Below are 23,599 nucleotides of genomic sequence, written 5' to 3'. Positions count from 1 at the left end.
ATGCGGATAGCTAGTTGTTTGTCTGTTTGTCATACATTGTGTTTCATGCAGTCTTGGCATGGAATCTAGTATGCTACATTTGTCCTGCACATGATGGGTATTGGATTTTTTGTTCTGGTGAGTTGTCAATGTGTGGCTGTTAGTTTATGTGCTGTCATAAATCTGAGTGGTTGGAGGAGTCTGGCTGTAAGTTCCAAAGCGTGTTTCTATATAAGATAGAGTGGTTAGGGTGTTGGGTCATGCCATGTCCTCGTCATGTTGTTTGTCTGCCAGGTACCTGCAAATGAAATTGTGGGGATATCTGTTCTTGGCAAAGAATTGTAGAGGTGTTCTTCTTCTCTTCGAGGTCGGGAGTGCTGCAGTGTGCTGTAGCTCTATTGAACAGGGTCCTAATGCAGTTTCTCTTGTGTGTGTTCGGGTGGTTGCTGTTATAATTCAGGATCTAGTCCGTGTGGGTGGCTTTTGTATACACTTTTGATACATATTCCCTGTTCTGTGTTCTTTCTACCATCACATTTAGGAATGGGATTTGGTTGTTAATTTCCTCCTCTCTCGTAAATTTCATCCTTTTCAGCATGGTGTTGATGATCCATTGTGCTCTCGATCTTTGTTCTTTTAATTATTACAGAAGTGTCCTCCACGTATCTGATTCAATGTTTGGGGTGGATTTGTGGGAGGGCTGTTTGTTCTAGTCTTTGCATCACTGCTTCTGCTATGAGCCTAGAGATGTGTGAGGTCATAGATGTCTCATTGATTTGTTCATATATCTGGCTGTTGAATATGAAGGGCATCAACAAACACAGGTACAGTAGTTTGGGCATGCAGTCCTTGTAGATTGGTTCTTTGTCATGTCGTCTGTTCTATTTGCCCAGGAAGTTGGTTATTGTCTCTTTCACTAAGGTTTTGTCAATCAAAGTAAAGAGCACCATTACATCGAATGAGACCATTGCTTTTCCTTGTTAATGTTCTTGATGTTATCTAAGAAATCCTGTGATGATTGCATATTGTGTTTGGATCTGCTGATTAGTTAGAGTTTTTGTTGAAGTTCTTTTGCCAGTTTGTGTGATGGAATTCCTGGAAGTGCCTGGACAACTAGCTACCCACATTCATGAACATTAACTTCCACGACCAGCTATCCCTAGTATCTATACACACAGATGACAAGGACTACAAGTTCAACTGGGACAACACAACAATAATAGGGCAAGCCATACAGGACAGCCAGAGAATTCCTAGAAGCATGGCACTCGTCCATGGACTTAATCAATAAATACATTGACATCGGCACAATATAATGATCACTGCAATGAACAACCAGAATCTGCAACCGGAAACAATGGGAACAAAACTAAATGATTTCCAAGGAACACAGTGCAACAGCACTTCACAGGAGGTTTCACAGCACTGAGGATACCACCTGGAAAGGGGACAAAACATCTGCGAAATAAATTCCAGCTTGGCGAACACACCCACAACAACTGCAGATTATTGAGGTTTCTGACTGTATGACATAATTTGCATTCTGTTAATCCCGAAGTTAATTCATATGTTAAGGTAGTCATTGAGTATTGTCTGGAACTTTTCTGAATCTTTCTGATCATTCACAGATACACCAAATGTATTATTCCTGCATAGCCCCTCCTTGCCAATAGCAAATAAGATTTGTAGAAATCTCTTCTCAAGATGATCTAATGCTTAATTTTCAAAATAAAGCTGCATAGGTGGCTTGAATAGCAGTCATTCAGTAAATAAAATCATTCGTTGTCCTTCTATAATTAAATGTTTACCTTCTATTACTCAGTGATGATCTGCTACTTTGTTTTATTGAAATAGAGTGTAGATTTGTTTGCATCCTTTGTTAAAAAAAAAACTTGCTTAATTTTGTTTTCCCTTTTTTTAGATTAGATTACTTACAGTGTGGAAACAGACCCTTCAGCCCAACAAATCCACACCGCCCCGCCGAAGCGCAACCCACCCATACCCCTACATCTACCCCTTACCGAACTACGGGCAATTTAGCATGGCCAATTCACCTGACCTGCACATCTTTGGACTGTGGGAGGAAACCGGAGCACCCGGAGGAAACCCACGCAGACACAGGGAGAATGTGCAAACTCCACACAGTCAGCCGCCTGAGGCAGGAATTGAACCCAGGTCTCTGGCGCTGTGAGGCAGCAGTGCTAACCACTGTGCCACCGTGCCGCCCCTTTAATTTTTTTCCCATTTACTTCACAACAGTTTTTCACTGTTGCAACCTCTTTATTTTAATCACTTTGAGAATACTAAGAAACACAGATCTATTCTAGTTTGTTTCAAACCCTGTTGTGGTGCCAAATAAGGATATTATTTCATGCAGTCCTGTCTCTGTTTTGGCATCAAATTAGAAAGTCAAAAAGGCAGAAAAACCTCTGCATACAGGTTAGCTGTCTCAGGTTAGAAAAATGATTTTACTGTTTTAAAAGTTGTATTTTTGATCAGGGGAGCATGGTATTTAAGCTAAACGTATTTCTTGATTACTGTTTTTCACTTTCAAACTAGAAAGCAGGTCCATAGTAATTCTTTTTACAAAAATGAGAGATGAGATTTCTAGCTTGATAGGGTTTATACTTTAAGTAGACAAAATGTTGGCTTTTTAAACTGTAGGATTGTACTCACAGAAGCTAGTACTGTAAGTTTTCCAAATGCTTTGATTTCAAAGATGCTTGATCTTCACCGAAGATTCCAAGTGTTTGAAACTGGGATTTTGGATTCTATTCTAAGTGCCCCCTATCGCTATCACTGTGCTGACATCATAATCTCCACCATAATGCAGGCCTCTACCTTCAACAGGGCATTTTCACCTTGTGTTATGCCACATCAATGTTAATTCCATAACATAAAGACTAGATATGGATAAGGTACTACAGAAACATTCAATCAATGTTTATTACGGTTCTTGGAATAGAAACTTCATTACAGCCACAAGCACTTAAATGTCTGTGCAAATACAAAGTTATTTGGCTACAAACAGTGGCATGCTTTCATCAGCTTGTCATGCTTCAGCAGCCACTAGTTAAGATAAATGCTGAAATCTCCATACCATCAGAATGCAAGCAATGATATGATGCTGATTCCATGAGTATCTCTCCAAAAGATATATTGCATAATGTTGTGACAGATAACACAACAGTTGTGAGACTGCACAAGGTTATGGAGACAGCCAGAAGGAAGGAAGATTTCCATGTCATACCAAGAGACCCTGAGTGCTTATGATAAAGGGACAGAAACAATAATGGGTGACTTTAATCTACATTAAAAAAAATAAGAAAATGCTGATTAGTAATAATAGCCTCATTAAGGAATTTAAAGAATGCTTTTGAAGTAATTTCTTTGAACAACACATTCTAGAGCCAATCTGAAAGCAAATTTTGCTAAACTTGGTATTGTACGTTATGACAGGAATAATTAATAATTACAGAATAAAGGTACTTCCAGGTAAAGGCAATCAAAACATGATTGAATTTTATATCCAGTTTGAGGTGAATGGGTCTAAGACTAATATTTTAAACTTTAAAAAGGGCACCTATGTAAGCAAGAAATTGATTTAGCTGAAGTGAACTGAGATATTAGGAGAAGATAGATCAGTCGACAATTAGCGTCAGACATTTAAAGGGATATTTCAGAATACTTAATAAAAGTACATTCCTACTGTGAAATAAAATGTCATGGAGAGGACCCCCACTATGTATAGTTAATAAAAGAAGTTAAGGAGAGCATCGAAGTTAAGGAAAGTGCAAATAATTGGCCAAAGATGTGTGGCATGTCATAAGATAGGTAGATTACAAAGAACAGCAGGAAATGAATAAAAGATTAATCAGTACAAATAAGTTGGAGTTTGGGGGAAATCTAGCTAGAAATGTAAAAACATAGCAAAAGTTTTAAAGTTATCTAAAAAAAATCAAGAGTTAACAGAGTGCTGGTCCAATAGAGGATGAGAATTGGGGAAGGAGGAGGATGGGGATTTAATAGTTGGTAATAAAGAAATGACAGATGTAATGAATACAAATTTGCTTCTGTCATCACTAGAGAGGATGTTAAAGAATTCTAGGAATCCCTATAAATCAGAAAGTTGTGGGAAGAGAGGGAATTGGTGAAATTTTAAGTGGTACTAAACAAACTGATAAGTGTTTGGGTCCCCATGGACAATTCTAGGGTCTTAAAAAAGAGGAGGTAAAAATTCTGCAGGTGGAGTATAATGTGAAGTTTTTCACTTTGATAATAATAGTTTTTTAAAAAAAATCTATTTAAGTGGTGAATGACTAAAGAATTCAAAGTTTTGGAGGAATTTAGATGTTTCAATATATAAACTATGTAAAGTTAATATGCAGACACAGCAAGTAATTAAATGGTGAATGGGATGCAATATCTTTTTATGAGAATGATTGACTATAAAAGTAAGGAAGTTGTACTTAAGTATACTGGGAATTTGTGAGACCATATCTCAAATATGGTGTGCAGTTTTGGTCTTATTTAAGAAAGGATGCATATGTGTTAGAAGCAGTTAAAAGGAGATTCATGAGATGACTAAATGGAATGAGCGCTTTGTCTTAGGAGGAAAAGTTGAATAGGCTAGATTTGTTTTCGCTAGACTTTAGGAGAGTGAGTGGTGATTTGATTGAAAATTATAAAATTTGGAATGGTTTTCATAAGTTGAAATGAATAGATGTTTAGTGTTGTGGGTAGGTCCAGAACTAGGAATCATTGTTTTAAAATTAGACATTGCCCTTTTAGGACAGAGATGAAGGTAAATGTTTTCTTTCATAGAATGTGTGAATTTGGAACTTTCTTAGTGGAGGTCAGATCATTAAATATTTTTAAAGTGGAGGTTGATATAGCCTTGTTAAGCAAGAGGAAATAAAGGCTGTGAGGGGTAGATGGAAATATCGAATATAAAATATAACAAATCACCTCATTTCGTATTGAATGGTGGAGAAGGTTTGAAGGACTGAATGGCTTACTTCTGCTCCTATTTCACGTTTGTATCAATATAGTGTCATACGCCTCACAATATCTCAGATTCACAAAGAAACGACTTAATTTAATGTGTAGTGACTTGGAACAAATACAATACCTGCTTTGCTTGTGGCAGTGACTAGTTAATTTGATGTTATTAACATTGTTTTAGGAGGAAATATTGGAAAATAGTGCTATCCTCTTTCAGTAGTATCATTCGGTTTTTTTTCCACATCCAACTGAATAATTGCCATACAGAACTTCTGTTTCTTGCCATCTCGGAGAGTGAGTACGACCAAAAAAAACACACCACTCTATCTACACTGCATTGAAGGTAAATACTGAAAATTCTCTGTAAAAACTGTCAACCTTTTTAGTTTAGACTTGTTAGTCAAAATTACTATTATTTGTAGCCCAATAGTTAGTAAATAGACCATTCTGAAATTAATCCATGCTAAAAGCTGATCAATTTTGGAATTAACTCTTACAGTTCTTTTAAAAATGGTAATGATGTCAATTCATTTTGCTTCTGTGATGCTGATAGACTATTGTTGAAAGAGATTTTTCTGGAACAAATCATTGAACTCCGCGAAATTGAGAAAATAGAATTTTAAATTTTTGAGGACAGTCATATGAAAACAATATCATGAATATTTCATGTATTTTTCAGATATTAAGTTGGGTGTCCAGAATAAAATAATATAAGAACATGTGTGAAATATGCTTGGAAAATAAAGATAAGCAACTTGTAGGCATTCACTCCGTACTATCAAGTGATATGTGAAAGGATATTCTACAGGATATGGAAAGGATTTCTTGCTAACGTCAAGTCATCAAATATTGTGTAGATGAGCATGAAATATCTGTATTTCACTACTGATGAGCTGGTTGGATGTTCTAATATTGTCATATCAGGCCATCTTTATAATGCTGAGCTGTCATCAGTCAGGTATAAGCAGTCAATTACAATGAATTGAAATCAGAGCTTATGACAGGTATGATTGAATAGAATGTAATGAAGAAAGGACATTCAATAAAAGATGTCTATAAAAAGCAGATTCTGTTGAAGTAGTTGTATTCCTCACTGGTTATTAGAATTTTCAATGTCTATGAAAGTTATGAAGGACTACTCTTGTGAAGTTACTGAGAAGTTCATTGATTTATGTAACTAGTCCCCTTTTCGACTACCATTGTATAACTGTACCCCATAGTGCCAATACAGAATGGTGACCCAGTTCTGCATAATGCATCTCAGCAATATAGGAATCCTACCCATTTTGGAATCAAAGCTCAAAAGCAAAATGCGGCTAATTTCAATGCAAGTTCCTGCAAGGAATAAAGGTTTTCCTCCTGGCTTGGTAATGGATTACGTGTATTATAACGTTGGCTGCTCAAGCTGCAAGTATATTATAATGGTTGACTGAGAACCCGTGGTTACATCAACTGTCACCAAACCTTCTCATTGTTATCAGTTGGCATTACTGATACCATGTGTGGAAGTCATGCAAGAGACTTTAACAAAGTTGTACCAATGGACTTGAAGGTATGGCCTAAGGGGAAAAAAAACATGATGTCTTTGGCAGAAGTCAGTCTCAATTTTGATAAAAAGTGAAGATTTATTATACAGTTCCTATTAGCTAGTAGCATTTAAGATGCATGTTTCTTGTAGTACAACACACAAGCTTAGTCTATCCCATGTACAATTTCCATAGCCTGATGGGTGGAGCATTTCTCGTGACATCTGCTTTAGATAACAAACTGATTTCAACCAGGATGAAAGTTTTATGTAAGATGTTTGTGTGGTGTTGTAATAGTCTCCCTACCTTGGACTCTATTAAAAATACTCTATTTGAAACTCTACTGGAAACTCCATTAAAAATTATGGTCACTATTTTATAAGAAACATAACCTATTAAATACATACGAGGCATTGTCAGACTTCGATAAATTCAGAAAGCAGCATGGATATTCTGTACAGCAATACATAATAATAACTAAGCAAGTACTTTTGCAAGATTGCAAGAATTCTCCTTGGTGATTCTTAATTTGGTACTTGCCTTCAAATTCTTGTACTATGCCGGCATGTTGAATGTGGATAAACTCCTACTATTAACTGTAGCTAGATTTTCAGAATAATACACTGCAACATTTGTCAGAAGCCTTAAAATCCCTGGGAAAGCATTAATTTCCAGTGGTATTCCATACCTCAAACAGGAAATTCAGCAGTAGCACAAAGAATAGCGGAATCAAGTTAGTTGTAATATGATATATAGGCTGTAAGTATCAGTATGTTAAAGGAAAGAAGACAGAGACACCTCAGGCAATTATAATACAGCCAGGAAGTGGTGAATCATAATGGAAGAATGAATCGCAGCAAAGTCTAGAGTACGGTCAACAAACATTTAAGATGTGACTTAAAACCATTATGCAGTGAATTGCTCAAAACAGAGAAACTAGGTTTTTGAAATTATGCACAGTACTGATGCTTTGGAAAGAGAAAATGGCAATACTAAAATCAGGCAGAGAGAATTATATTGTCACAAAAATCTTCAGTCCAGTAATGATATTTTATTAGCAATTAATTAAATTGTATTGTGTTGTACAGTGGATAAAGTGATTGGTTAAAATGCAACCTAGATTCTTTAAATAATGAAGGACTTAAGTAATGTTAAGGAATCTGAGATTTCTACCCTCTTCATGTTTGATGATGACATATGCTGAGGTCACTAAAAAGATTGGTGGCTCCTTGTGAGAGTTGAAATGACATCATGGGAACACCACTGGCTGCAAGATTCCTTACAAGCCATTCACCATTTAGATGTGGAAATATATTGCCATTCCTGCAGTGCCATTGCATAACAATCCTAGAACTTCCTTTCTAACAGCATTATGGGTCTTCCTATGATAGTAGTTCATGAAGGTAGTGCACGAGCACTTTACAAGGGTAACTGAAATAGGCAGTAAATGTTGACCCAGTAAACAAAGCCCACATCACATAACAGAATAAAAAGAAAGTCAAAGCACTTTTAAAGAACAATTATCTGGTTACTAGATCAGCAATTTTCACATCAATTCTCTTACAGGTTAATAGTCCTACTAAAGGATGCAGGAGTAAGGGATAATGAGTGCACTAAACTTTCAGAAGAGATCAGTGATAAATGTAACACACGTAGAAGCTACAAAACAACAATACAGCCCATAATGAGTCTACCAGTCACAAGAGACTTTAATAAAGTTGTACCAATGGACTTGAAGGTATAGCCTAAGGAAAAAAAAAGAGCTTCATAGACACGAAAACTTGATTTAATTAGCCACGATAATATATTGAAAAGAGTAATAGTGAACAAGATAATAGAGAAATGGATGGACACTGCACTGGGGTCATCAGCTTAGTTCCTAAGTGACAAGTGTAGAGACATTTCCAACAATAAATTAATAGATGTATGTGAAAATATGAAAGTTGTGGCAATGAAAATTGTAGCAAAAGTGCCTTTAATAATGGAGTTTGAAGGAAGTAACACTGCAATAGATGGAATGTTTCATAAAATCCTAATTGATGAACCAAGCCTGGCATGGGCAGACAATGTGAAGAATTCCCGCAAATGGGTGGGAGCTACAATACATGTCAGTTTGGTTTGAGAGAAATCCAGATATCGTTTTCATAATCAATGATCATCCCTCAAGCTTAGAAGAAAATATAAGTAGTTCTACTTTATCCTGAGTACTTGAGTGTCCTGCATGAAGGATGTAGGGCATACATTGTGCTTGTAGTTTCAGAAAAAAAAAACTCAATGATGCTTATGGCATCATAGAAAGCCATCAGAAAACAATTTTAATCCAAGAAATATAATAAGTCACTAAAGGGTGTCACAAATGCCAGAGGAAAGATCACAGAAGTGCTTCACAGGAGGTTCCCAAGCATTGAGGATGTCACTTAGATAGGGGACAAAACGTCTGCAACACAAATTCCCAGCTCGGCGAACAGAACCACAACACTAAAGGGAGTGGCAAAAAAGGTGAAAAGATCTGGATAAAGTTACAGGAAGTGATGTAAATACAGTAATTATCTAGCATGGTAACCAAACTATTAGATTGCTTTGTGAGGATGCATAATGGACATTGACTACACTACAGAATGAAATAATACAGATCTTGGTTTTCACCTTTATAGAGAGCAGGGAATGCCACTGGCAAATACATGAAGTGTGCAAGATAAGACAAAGTCTATTATTTGGAAAAATGATGTGGAGGTGCGGTTTTGGACTGGGGTGGAAAAGGTCCAAAATCACATGACACCACAAAGTGGAATTCACCTGAGGAAGGACTAGCGTTCTGAAAGCTTGGGATTTCAAGTGAATCTGTTGGACTATAACCTGGTGTTGTGCGACTTCTGACCTTGGAAAAATGAGGCAAACATGTAGAGACCAGAAAATGTGGTTCTGAAAGTTGACCTTGAAGCAAACATGGCCCTAGGAAGAATACGCAAACTTGGGAAAGGATTTCTGGTTATAAAAGGGGAGTCCAGACTGCGATAGATGGGTGAGTGGAGGTCATAATTTGATAGGAACAAAGACAGTCTAACAGCCTGAGATTGCCATGAAGTAGAAGCCTTTATGACTAAGAAGTTTTGTTAGCTACAAACAAATTGGAAGATAAGTGGATAAGAGATGCAAACAAGAAGTGAAGAGTTGGAAAGAATTTGATGTATATTATGAGATTCCAGATAGGGAACTGCTAGCCTTGTCACACAGTTGGAAGTGCATAGAAAATGTACTCCCTGATGAGAAACACAAGACTAAAGCTCAGCTGATGGTTTGTGCTTTCGAAGAAAACTTGGGAGATCATGATATTAAAGCTGATTCCCCCACTGCAGGAAAGTGATTTTGAAGATCTTAGTTCTATTAGCAACATACTACTGGGAATGTAAATCAATCAATATTAAAGACACGTTTTTGCAAGATGAAAAGTTTTAAAAGGAAGTGTTTTTGAAACATCTAAGGAAACAGGTAATATAAGAATGAAGCTATGCAAATGGATAATGAACCAGAATAGGCTACTTCAACTCTTGAGCCTGCTCTGCCATTCAACAAGAACATGGCTGATCTGATTGTTTCACCTTCCCACTGAGCACAAAAAGCTTCCACTTCATTGTCTACCAGGAAGCTACCTACTTTAAAAATATTCAGAGTTTACTTTCACTGCCTTTTGACAATATGTTCCAAAGATTTATATCCGTCTAGGAAAATTTCTCTTCATCACAGTTTGACATTTGACTCCTTATTTTGAAACAGTGACTCAAAGTTCTCGATTCTACCAAACGTGGAAATATCCTTTCCACAGCCACCCTGTCAACTCACAATAAGAACTTTACATATTTCAAACAAGTCATAGGTAACTCTTGAAAAATTCAGCAGACACAATTTATCCTATCCAACCTAAGTCAACCCACCATTCCAAGTATCTGTCTAGTAAACCTTCTCCAAACTACCTCCAAAGCATTTACATCCTTCCTTAAATAAGAGACCAATACTGTACACAATATTTCAAGTGGAGTCTTACCCGTTAACCTACCTTTTACTTTCATTTCTCTTCACAATAACATTCTATTAGCTTTCTTCATTATTCACTGTATACACATACTAAATTGTTGAGATTTGTGTAATAGGATACCCAAATCCCTTTATATTATGAGCAATGCAGTCTTTCACCACTAGAAAATATGCTCCTTCTTTATTATTTCTACAAAAATGGATAATTGCATATTTTCCAATGTTATTCACCTTTTTCACATTCACTTAACCTATTTTTATGCTTTTGTAGACTTCTTATAGTACCATTTACAAGTTATCTCCTATCTATTGCATGTCATGTCCAAACTTCTCAACCATACCTTAATTACATAGGGTGGACAGTGAAAGCCTTTTTCCTCCAATGGTGATGGCTAGTATGAGGGACAAAGCTTTAAAGTGAGGGGTGATAGATATTTGATAGATGTCAGAGGTAATTTCTTTACTCAGAGTAATAGGGATGTGGAATGCCCTGTTTGCAATAGTAGTAGACTCCCCAACTTTAAAGGCATTTAAATGGTTTTTGTATAAACATATGGATGATAATGGAATAATGCAGATTAGATGGGCTTCAGATTGGTTTCACAAGTCGATGCAACATTCAAGGCTGAAGGGCCTGTACTGCACTGTAATGTTTTATGTTCTATGTTCCTTTGTCCAAGTCATTCATATAAGTTGTAAAAAGGTGGACCCCCAACACTGATTCCTGTGGTACACTACTTTTTATAGCTTTCCAACAAGAAAATTACTCACTTATGATTACTGTTTACTTTCTGTTAGTGAGCTAATCTTCTTTCTATGCCAATAAGTTGCCACCTATTCCATGAGCTTTTATTTTCTGTGATAATGTTTGATATGGCACCTTATCAAAAGCCATCTAGAAATCTAGGTACAGTACATTCACCAGTTCCCCTTTATCCATAGTGGCTATTACCTTCTCAAAGAATGCAAACAAATCAATTAAACATTATTCCCCCTGCACCAAACTGTGTTTTCTCTGTCAGATTATCTTGAACTTTTCTGTGTCCCCTCCCATACCATCTTTAGTAATAGCTCTAACATCTTCGCTATGAGAGATGTTAAGGTAACTGGTCCAGAGTTTCCGGATTTCTGCCTGCCTCCTTTTTTTTGAGTAGCAGAGTTACACCTACTATTTTCCAAACTAATGGAACATTCCCTGCATCTGAAAAATTTTGAAAACTTGCACCAGTGCATCCATTAACTCACTTTTTTTAAAGACCTATGATGAAGTCAATCAGAACCAAAGGATTTATCAACCCAACATTTTTTTCAGTACCACTGATTGGATTTTCTTATGTTTCCTCCCTCCCTACCATTTCCTGATTTACAGCTATTTTCTGAGATGTTACTTGTATCTTTTACAATGAAGACTGATGTAAATTCCTTATTCAATTTATCTGTAACCTCTTTATTTTCCATTAAATCCCACATATACTTTCTACAGGACAAATGCTCATCTTTTTGTTAACTTTTTATTGAAGTATCTATAGACACTTTTACCATCTGACTTTATAGTTCTAGTTAGTTTTCACTCATTTCCCCTCCTTGTTCATCTTTCAGTTAATTATTCTTCTCTTTGCTTTTCTACATACTGTCCCATCTTTTGAACCATCACCCACCTTTACACAATTATATGATTTTCCTTTAAATTTACAACTACTTCTTTTCATTAGCTAATTTGGTAGGTCCTCCTTTAGAACCAAGTGGTTATTTTAGAATAGCTTTACACTATTCTCACAGGTAATTTCTTGCTATTTATCATTTCTTATCTCTGCCCAAACTGCTTCTATATCACTGTTTTCAGAACTTAGATCTTACCTCATGACTCAGCTAATATATTGTTTTATTAACAGTGCTACACTTCCACCTTTTCCGAGCTTTTTATAGGTCTTAAATGGCATGCCCCCTTCAATACTCAGGCCTTAACTGTCATTCAGCAGCCATGCCTCTGTACTAGTGGATTGTATTTATTTATTTCTATTTGTTCAATCAGTTCATTTATTTTGTTTTGAATGCTACATGCATACTGACACAAAGTTTTTAGTTTTATCTTTTTTTTTGTAACTCAGACTCATCTTTGTAAAGATTAAATGTGTTCAGAGTTGAATTACATAGCCTAGGGAATGGTATTTCTCAGCTGGGACTGTTTTGTTGAAAACAGGTTGTATTCAGCTTGAAGCAGGCTGGCAATATTCCTTTTTTTTTAAGAATTACAATCCCTACAGTGTGGAATCAGGCCCTCTGGCCCAATAAATCCACACCAACCCTCCAAACAGTAACCCATCCAGACTCATTCCCCTACCCTATATTTGCCTAATGCACCTAATCTACACAGCCTGAACACGATGGGCAATTTAGCATGGCCAATTCATCTAATTGGCACATCATAGAGTCATAGAGATGTACAGCATGGAACACAGACCCTTCGGTCCAACCCGTCCATACCGACCAGATGTCCCAATGCAATCTAGTCCCACCTGTCAGCACCCGGCCCATATCCCTCCAAACCCTTCCTATTCATATACCCATCCAAATGCCTTTTAAATGTTGCAATTGTACCAGTCTTCACCACTTCCTCTGGCAGCTCATTCCGTACATGCACGACACACTGTGTGAAAAGGTTGCCCCTTAGGTCTCTTTTATATCTTTCCCCTCTCACCCTAAACCTAAGTCCTCTCAAGCTAGACTCCCTGACCCCAGGGAAAAGACTGTCAATTTATCCTATCCATGCCCCTCATAATTTTGTAAACCTCTATAATTTTATAACCTCTATCAGCCTCCGATGGTCCAGGGAAAACAGTTCCAGCCTGTTCAGCCTCATCCTATAGTTCAAATCCTCCAATCCTGGCAACATCCTTGTAAATCTTTGCTGAACCCTTTCAAGATTCACAACATCTTTCCAATAGGAAGGAGACCAGAATTGCACGCAATATTCCAACAGTGGCCTAAGAAATGTCCTGTACAGCAGGAACATGACCTCCCAACTCCTGTACTCAATGCTCTGACCAATAAAGGAAAGCATACCAAATGCCCTCTTCACTATCCTAGCTACCTGCGACTCCACTTTCAAGGAGCTATGAACCTGCACTCCAAGGTCTCTTTGTTCAGCAACACTCCCTAGTACCTTACCATTAAGTGTATAAGTCCTGCTAAGATTTGTTTTCTCAAAATGCAGCACCTCGCATTTATCTGAGTTAAATTCCATCTGCCACTTCTTGGCCCATTGGCCCATCTGATCAAGATCCCGTTGTAATCTGAGGTAACCTTCTTCGCTGTCCACTACATCTCCAATTTTGGTGTTATCTGCAAACTTACTACCTGTACCTCTTATACTCGCATCCAAATCATTTATATAAATGACAAAAAGTAGAGGACCCAGCACCTATCCTTGTGGTACTCCACTGGTCACAGGCTTCCAGTCTGAAAAACAACCCTCCACCACCACCCTCTGTCTTCTACCTTTGAGCCAGTTCTGTATCCAAATGGCTAGTTCTCCCTTTATTCCGTGAGACCTAACCTTGCTAACCAGTCTCCCATGGTAACCTTGTTGAACGCCTTACTGAAATACATATTGATCACATCTACTGCTCTGCCCTCATCAATCCTCTTTGTTACTTTCTCAAAAACCTCAATCAAGTTTGTGAGACATGATTTCCCACACACTAAGCCAGGTTGACTATCCCTAATCAGGCCTTGCCTTTTCAAATACATGTACATCCTGTTCCTCAGGACTCCCTCCAACAACTTTCCCACTATCGACGTCTGGTTCACTGGCCTATAGCTCCCTGGCTTGTCCTTACCGCCCTTCTTAAAGAGTGGCACTACGTTAGCCAACCTCCAGTCTTTTGGCACCTCACCTGTGACTATTGATGATACAAATATCTCAGCAAGGGGCCCAGCAATCACTTCTCTAGCTTCCCACAGAGTTCTCGGGTACACCTGATCAGGTCCTGGAGATTTATCCACTTTTATGCATTTCAAGACATCCAGCACTTCCTTCTCTGTAATATGGACATTTTGCAAGCTTTCTGTCGATTATGGGAGGAAAACGAAGCACCCGGAGGAAACACACAGATACAGGGAGAATGTCTGTGTTGAGTTTGCACAGTCACCCAAGGCTCGAATCAAAACCAGGTTCCTGGCATTGTGAGGGAGCAGTACTAATCACAAAGCCACCGTGACATAGCAAACTGGCCAGCATCTTTATGATGCATTTTCTGTTGGCATGTCTTATAGGACTTGAACAACATTTGATTGATAATTTTAAAAAAAATTAACATTTTAAGTCAGGCTTCAGGTCTTCCTAAATATGAGGTAAGATATTGAACAGAATAATGCAACAGTAAGTTTGAAACAACTATCTGATTGGAAAACAGTGCAAATTGTATCCTGACAAATCTGTTCACACTCTCACAGAAAGATAACTTCACACCCAACAAAGAAACAGATCAGTTAAGATATTTAAGTGGGCAGTTAAACTGGTTATATATTCACAATGGATCCAATGGTAATTATGCCATAATTATGCCGCCGTGGGTGGCATGGTGGCACAGTGGTTAGCACTGCTGCCTCACAGCGCCAAAGACCAGGGTTTAGTTCCCGCCTCAGGCGACTGACTGTGTGGAGTTTGCACATTCTCCCTGTGTCTGCGCGGGTTTCCTCCGGGTGCTCCGGTTTCCTCCCACAGTCCAAAAATGTGCAGGTTAGGTGGATTGGCCCGGCTAAATTGCCTGTAGTGTTAGGTGAAGGGGTAAATGTAGCGGAATGGGTCTGGGCGGGTTGCACTTTGGCAGGTCAGTGTGGACTTGTTGGGCCGAAGGGCCTGTTTCCACACTGTAAGTAGTCTAATCTAATCTAAAAAAATTGAACAGCAATGAAAAATGCTGCTGATGAGGAAAAATTCAGAGAAAAGAAAACATGAAAAAAATTAAATTCAGAAAAAAAATCATTGGTGACCCAGAAGACATGAAGTGAGTTCTTTATTAGTGATGCTTCACATGCCAATGTTCTAGATGGCTGTAATATATTCTTGATGAGAAATATTCTGGGGAGTCAAGAAATTAAAGGCTGTTAAAAGCATTTTAGCTCACAGAACTTGCAGACCCTGAGCATGTGAAATCCTGAGAAAAGCTTGTCCATAGAGTGGCTGTGTAGACAACCAATCTCTTGGGGACAATGTACCTTTGACAAAGATTGTCACTGAGTCATTGGGGAGTGAACTTGCTAGCATAACACAGTCTTACAAAGAAATTTCTGAAATAATTTTGGTTGATGCAAATGATCAGTTGTCAGTTTGTTTCTCAATAGAAGGAATTTTTGGAGATTGGAGAAGAGGGATGCTTGGTGGTATGAAGTGTTACCAAAACGTAATGAAATCAATTTTTGTTTGGGTGTCTTTGTGACCAACATATTATTGTTTCCTTCTTGGGAAGAAGGGGAGTAATGGAAGGATGATTCTATGATACAGAACTTTTAAAAAATTACTGGTCAGATGTATTTTAAATCATGCATAATTGTATAATAAGGAAAACTCAAAAGATTTAGTTTAATTTTGATTAGTTTTGTTGTAAGATTCATTATATTCAGAAGTTTGAATAAAAGGAATATATTAATAAACCAAATAGTTGAGCAGGTGTGCCCACATATTTTGCTTTCATGTACGTTTCAGACATCATCAAAATATTATGGCTAAAAACTGCAGTATTATGTTTCTTGGGCGAACGTTTACAATTAACAGCCTGTTATGATGTACTCAGAGAACTTTTTCTGTATGATAACACCATAGCAATGTCAGACAAGCAGATTCCTTTGTGGAAACCATTAGATTAATTGCGGGTGCCCTGATTAATTCCTTCCATTCTAGATTATTTATTGGAAGCTACTAACTAACAGAGTAAAATTGCATGGACAGAGCAATGAGGTGGCTGGAAAAACTCAATGGACTGAAAGTGACATCCTAACTCTGCTGCAGAGGATTGAGATTAAAAGTTTGAGACCCATCCAACAGAATAGTTCACATGTCTATATGCCACACCCTTTAAAAGAATTTCAAATGCTAACATAGTGCAGTAGATGCTGGAGAGCTGGGCGGCACAGTGGCACAGTGGGTTAGCACTGCTGCCTCACAGCGCCAGAAACCTGGGTTCAATTCCTGCCTCAGGCGACTGACTGTGTGGAGTTTGCACGTTCTCCCCATGTCTGCATGGGTTTCCTCCAGGTGCTCCGGTTTCCTCCCACAGTCCAAAAATGTGCAGGACAGGTGAATTGGCCATGCTAAATAGCCTGTAGTGTTAGGTGAAGGGGTAAATGTAGGGGAATGGGTCTGGGTGGGTTGCGCTTTGGCGGGTCAGTGTGGACTTGTTGGGCCGAAGGGCCTGTTTCCACACTGTAAGTAATCTTAATCTAATCTAAATCTAAAACAGGAAGTGCTGGAGAAATTCAGTGGGTCTGTCAGCATATGTGACAAACATTGTGAGAAACAATGTTAAACTTGCTAGTTCAGCATGACTATGCTTTGGAACTGAAGGGGTTGGATAAGTGTTGGGTTTTATGATGAAAAAAGGGGGAGGAGGAGCTTTAGAACATATGATAAAGGTACTCCAGGGCACAAAGCAAAGGAAGTGTCAATGGCAGTAGAGAATTGATATAATGAAGAGTAGATGTTAATACTTGAAAAGTCCATCAGAGAACCTGTACTTGATTCTGAAAAAGGTCACAGGGCCCAAGACGTTAACTCTGCTCTGACTCTGCAGATACTGGCAGATCTGCTGAGGTTTTCCAGCAGTTTTGGCTTTTAAACCTGTACGTGATAACAGTTGTAACTTGTCTTGGCTATTTACTTAGAGGGCTGAAATGCAATAATGGAGAAAAAGGATAGCTCTGTGAACAGTGCACAAACTCCAGAACAATGCAATCTGTGTGGAAGCTGTGACAGCTTTGAAAGGAGCTTAGATTACTGCATCTAAGTTCTAGGTCCAAGCAAGTCCTCTTGCTTTACCCTGAGACTGTTGGACACTCTTTTAGAATGAAGCACTGGGTAGTTGGAGGCTCAGCCTTGGAAATAACAGTGCTGCCCCTTGAGAAGCAAAGTGGACAGGAAGTTCACTTTCCTAACAATCTCTCAAACTGGACCTTTTTGGCTCTGGACTGCCAGCAGGACATTCTTTTCCAAATCACTACCAAGATTCACCATTCTACAGCCAAGATCTGGCAGTTTTTTTTATTGCTCAAGCCATTGCAAAGATTCTTAGATGAAGATTAGCAATCTTTTATCTCCTAGGAATAGAGATCGATTGGTGCCAATTAGAATAGAGGTGCAGCGTGGTATATGTAAATGAGATCCCTTATACTGGAAGTGTTGGTTAGCAGAATTGAGTCATACTGACAGCCCTTATAATGGTTAGAGGAACAGAGCAGCATTTGCATCTTCAACTGACCAACAATTGTTAAGCTAACAGGTGTCAAAAGTTGCTTTGAATTAATGCCAAAGCAAAAGTACAAAGGCAAATTAAATATGAACTTTGCACTGAAGAACAAGATCAACGATGCTACACCACTATTGTCATGAATTACAACAATGACTTGAACTCAGTGGAATAATAAACAAGAACAGATTTTGGAATGGTAAAATAGATACAAAATATTATGAATAAAAAATTAACTGACTACTCTCTGATAGTACCAATATTTGATGACAATTGTACATGCCTGACTTAAATTAGAGGTGTTTTGCCCATCATTTTGTTTCAGGTATCCCTTTGTCATATTGGACACCTCCACAGAGTCAGTGCACATCTGGCTGAAATATTAAAATCAAGGATTTTTGACTGGTTTAGGACACTTTGTTAAATCAGCCTGTGCCCATATCTGAAGAATTCAAGTGGAATCTTCTGCCCTCTCTTGAGGCATGCTTGGTAGTAAGATGGGCATTTAGTTAGTTTGGATGGTGATGTACCTGAAGCCTTTCTGTCCATTAGAATTAAGTTACTAAAGGAAAGTCCACACTCAGATGTTCCACCCCATCACCAGTTGAGGCATTTGGTCAACGAATAACCACAAAAATGGCCTCCTCTCACCAGTAATAACCTAGGTGCAAATTATTGGCATGTAACAAGAGAAATAGGTAAACCTGTGCGCCCAGCTTGTCACCTTCTGGATGTGGATGGGAAGGAGGTTTGTCAACTTGACTGAGGGACTGAACATTGGGAAGTGGAAGATGAAAGCCTGCAGAGAGCAACCTTCCTGCCCTTGAAGCCAGCACGCCTCTCTGTCGGGAACCAGGGCCCTGATACCAGTGAAAGGATCCCGATATTGTCAGCTTGTGGTCTGGTGCGTTTTCCTGCAAAGGGGTTATGTGGATGTCTCGCCTCTGTCCAGCCAAAAACGAAATCGCCAGTACCTCAACAAGATTTCACATCAACACAAATACACTGGCTTCTGGAAATCTGAAATAAAAACAGAAATTGCTGAAAACATTTAGCAGAGTAAACAGTATCTCTGGAGAGAATTAACTTTCTCCCTGTGTAAAGTTCACTGAGTCTACTGTATATTAGATCTTTCCTAGGATTATTTCTGCATTGAGCATTAAAATAAGCAACATGAAGGTTTCCCCTCCTGGTTAGCTTTTAATAGTTATTTTTAGTGGTGATATAGCTTAATTAAGTAGAAGGACACAAAAACAAATAAGTTTCCATTAAAGTGAATTCAAGACTTTAAAAATGGATATTGCTGAATCTTATTTTGGCAGTGATGTGTGTACCATTCTCATCTCAACAAATTCTTGGTGTATCTTGCTAATCCATGCCCTGTGCTTTTTCAGTGCTTAAAGCCAAGCAGAGGAAAGTCGAATTAGGCAGCCAAAGTGGAATGGGCACGTGTATGTTTGTGTTCATAGCATCTGCTGTGCTAATATCACAATCTTGTCAACTTTCTTATTGTAAAGACAGCTGTATCTGATCACGCTAAATTTTGTAAAATGCAAAGATCAAGATGTTTCAATAGCAGCAGCTTTCTGATGAGTGAAATATAAATGGAAAATAAACCGTCTGTGTAGAGACCGCACTCACTGTAAATTAGAAAAGGACAAGGTGTAGGACACAGGCTGAGTGACAGTGATTAGGTAACAGATGAAAAGAGAAGATGGGCTTATGGCCAGTGAAATCTTGAGGGAGACATCCGGTTGACAGGCAGGCCAGCAAGAGATGTAAGAACACACGCAAACTGGAAAATTAGAGAATGAAAGGAGAAAAAAAAATGGTCACAAGGTGAAGGCTGCATTCTGCTATTTGGCTTGAACTCATCTGTAAATCAATGTTACCAATGATGCACGAATCAGCTGACTGGGGGAAACAAGAGCCAAGTTCTAAAATGTTATTCAGAAAGAATTACAATGAGAGAAAGGAACCATGGCATTGAAAACAGGCAAAGGAAGGTAGACCTTAAAATTGCAACTGAACAATGCTTTCAACACCTAAAACTATGATATGTTTTACTTTGATTTGGATTGTGAGGCTTTTTTATATCCATTTTGAATAACAATACTAAGATAACCATTCTCCAAGCAATAAAGGTGGGTGATTGCGCTTTGTTTTTAGTTGTGATTTCAGTTGTTAAGGATGTTTATTGTTCTGCTACTTAATATGGAAACAGACTTATTATTCACTTGTCAAAGTGAGAATACAAAGGCAAATTAAATGCATTTGAATTTCTTTTGGATGGGTTGGTGTCTCACTGGAAAATTCATTTGACCAAAAAACTATCCAAACAGATTCATCATAATTTGACAACTAAGTGTAACAAGGAATCTCAGGTGCAATAATTTCATGGAAGCTTTCAATGTAATCTCCTTCTACCACACCCCTGGTTGGGGCATTATGATAAGGGTAAGTATAAGCAATCAATTTCCAACTTCCATTGTCTGATTATAAGACCCAAGACTTTTCATAAAATAAAATAAGTTTTGAGAAAGGACAAATGCTAACCTAAAATGGCTGTCATGATCTTCGAACCACAATTTGGTCTCTTAGACTTGCATCAACATAGAATAAACAAAACCATCTACACTGAAATAATCACTATTGAAAGATGTTGAAAACAGGCAATTTAGTCAATGTCAAAAACATCAAAGATTGCTTGGAATCATTGAGTGTGCAAAGCCAATAAGGTAGACTTGGGAATGCATAAATAAAACTATATTTCAGTGGTTGTTCAAGTAACAAATGAGAAAGAAGTAAAATGTGATCTGTAACAACAAGAGCTGATGTCTCTCTCTCTCTGTCTTTGTCACTGTGGTGCTCTCTCTATTTCTGTGCCTCTCCCCTCTGTGTAGCATATACTCTTACTGTCTGTTTCAGACACTCTGCTTTAAATGTATTATCTGCTTTTGTGTGTGTGTTTATTGCTGTGTTTTCATTGGTGGGAGGACTTGTAGGTAATTACATTTCTGTTTCTTGACTTAAATTGTTGTAGTTCTCAATTTGATTGCTTCTTTTGGTTTGACTTGTACTGGATTTAATTGAATTTTGATAGCTGCATGCTTGTAAAAACGAAAATTTATTACAACCATTTGACAGTGGTTCAAAAAGAGGGGATCTGAATCACCCCTTTCTCACCTGATCATAACAGGGAAAAAGAAATAATATTAGCTTTAAATGTAAAGGTATAATGGTCATATCACACGATCAGTACAAGCTGAGAACTGAAGCTAGAATGTATAAAATGCTGTTTGTTCAAACATTTGCCAATTTTGAAAGTTGCACATTTACTTCTTTCAAATGGACTCCAAGATTCTATTAAAACTTACCAAATGGTCAAATTAAGTTCTATTGAAAATCTATAGACTTCCTGCGTACCAATTATTTGTAGTTAGAAAAACAGCAATAAAGAAATCTTGAAGAATGAGAATACAAATGACGTTTTAATGATGCCTGACACTTTACATTTTCATTTTGTTTCCATTAATGAAATACATGTATTATATATCAAAGAAGAAAAACATTTCAAACTTTAATATACATCACTTCACACATCGATCAGATATATTAGCTTCTATATTAAAATACAATTTAGCTGGTATTTTACCAACGTAGATCACAAGATGAATGCAGGGAAAGGTAGCCATTTTGTTCTGGGTCCCTTCAGTAAGAGCCCACAGTCACTTGTTGTGACATCCAATTGTCTGTTGAATAATTCTGAGTTTTTCCTTACCCAAAAATCATTCTCAATCATCATTTGCATGAAAAACACTTGTTGATATTGCTTTAAGTTAAGTTGATCTTGCAATTTATATTGAAATAACATTATAGATTTACCATCACTTATTTTCCTAACTTTTCTCAGATCTAATGTAAAGGATGGTTCTGAAGTCCCCACCTGATTGATTGCAGCTACCAATCTATTGCTGTAAACAATGTGAAAGACATTATGTTTTCCCACTGTACTGTTGAAGCACCTGCATGTATCATGTGATTGGCAATTTTAAGATGAAAATCAGTGTACTCTTGCCATTTTGGAAATTAACTGGGCAGACCTTGCATTAGGAATTCAGAGAATTTTTACCATTTCCATAATGAGCAGGAGAAGCAGGAGTACTCCTCCAGACTTCACAAATACCTATAGCCACTGTGTGGTGCCTTTTCTCCTGAGAATAGATGACTCTCCAATACTCCCATAACCCATCCAGTTTGGAGGCCAGTCAGGAATTTCAGCTCACGTACAACTGGATCTGATAGGATGTTCCAATTCTATATTTACCACTTGCAGTCCATTGTTCATATGTGACCCAAATTAGGTTCCCTTAAAATGGAACAGAATAATTACTTGTGACAGGTTTACATAGGGTTCTTCCATTCTAGGTGCATGGAGAAATTTTTAAGACATAAGTATTAAGGCACAAAGTAGTTACTGTTGGAAGTTCTTTTAATAAGTTACAAGGCAGCATAGTGGCTCAGTGGCTAGCAATGCTGCCTCAAATCGCCATGGTCTTGGGTTTGATTCCAGGCTCAGGTGCCTGGCTGTGTGGAATTTGCACATTCTTCCTGTGTCTCTGTGAGTTTTCTCCAAGAACTCCAGTTTCCTTTCATAGTCCAAAAGCATGCAGATTAGGTGGTTAGGTGGGAAATGCAGGGTTACAGGGAAAGGATAGGGGGTTGGGACTGGGTAGGATGCTATTCAGAGGGCTGGTGTAGACTTGGTGGGCTGAATGGCTTGCTTCCACAATTTCCTTCAATTTAATTACTTCTCAGTTGCATTCTCACAAAGTTGAGTTGTTCGCATTTTTCCTCATGGCTCAAAGCTTCAACATTTAGGATCAATCTTTTAATTCTTCTTTGACCTTCAACCAGCAATTAACTATACCTATTATGATCCAATTCCTGCTGCAGTGTGATCAGAGCACTGTGCAGTTTGGTTGGATTTGGACCAGATGGGCCAATGGGCTGAGAAGTGGCAGATGGAGTTTAATTCAGATAAATGCGAGCTGCTGCATTTTGGGAAAGCAAATCTTAGCAGGACTTATATACTTAATGGTAAGGTCCCAAGGGAGTGTTGCTGAACAAAGAGTCCTTGTAGTGCAAGTTCATAGCTCCTTGAAAGTGGAGTCACAGGTAGATAGGATAGTGAAGAAGGCGTTTGGTATGCTTTCCTTCATTTGTCAGAGTACAGGAGTTGGGAGATCACGTTGCGGCTGTACAGGACATTGGTTAGGCCATTGTTGGAATATTCGATGCAATTCTGTTCTCCTTCCAATCAGAAAGATGTTGTGAAACTTGAAAGTGTTCAGAAAAGATTTACAATGATGTTGCCAGGGTTGGAGGATTTGACCTATAGGGAGAGACTGAACAGGCTGGGGCTGTTTTCCCTGGAGCAGAGGCTGAGGGGTGACCTTATAGAGGTTTACAAAATTATGAGGGGCATGGATAGGATAAATAGACAAAGTCTTTTCCCTGGGGTTGGGGATTTCAGAACGAGAGGGCATAGGTTTAGTGTGAGAGGGAAAAGATATAAAAGAGACCTAAGGGGCA

The sequence above is a fragment of the Chiloscyllium punctatum genome, chromosome 10, assembly GCF_047496795.1.
Source record: "Chiloscyllium punctatum isolate Juve2018m chromosome 10, sChiPun1.3, whole genome shotgun sequence".
Taxonomy (NCBI): Eukaryota; Metazoa; Chordata; class Chondrichthyes; order Orectolobiformes; family Hemiscylliidae; genus Chiloscyllium; species Chiloscyllium punctatum.
Note: the sequence above shows the minus strand (reverse complement) of the source record.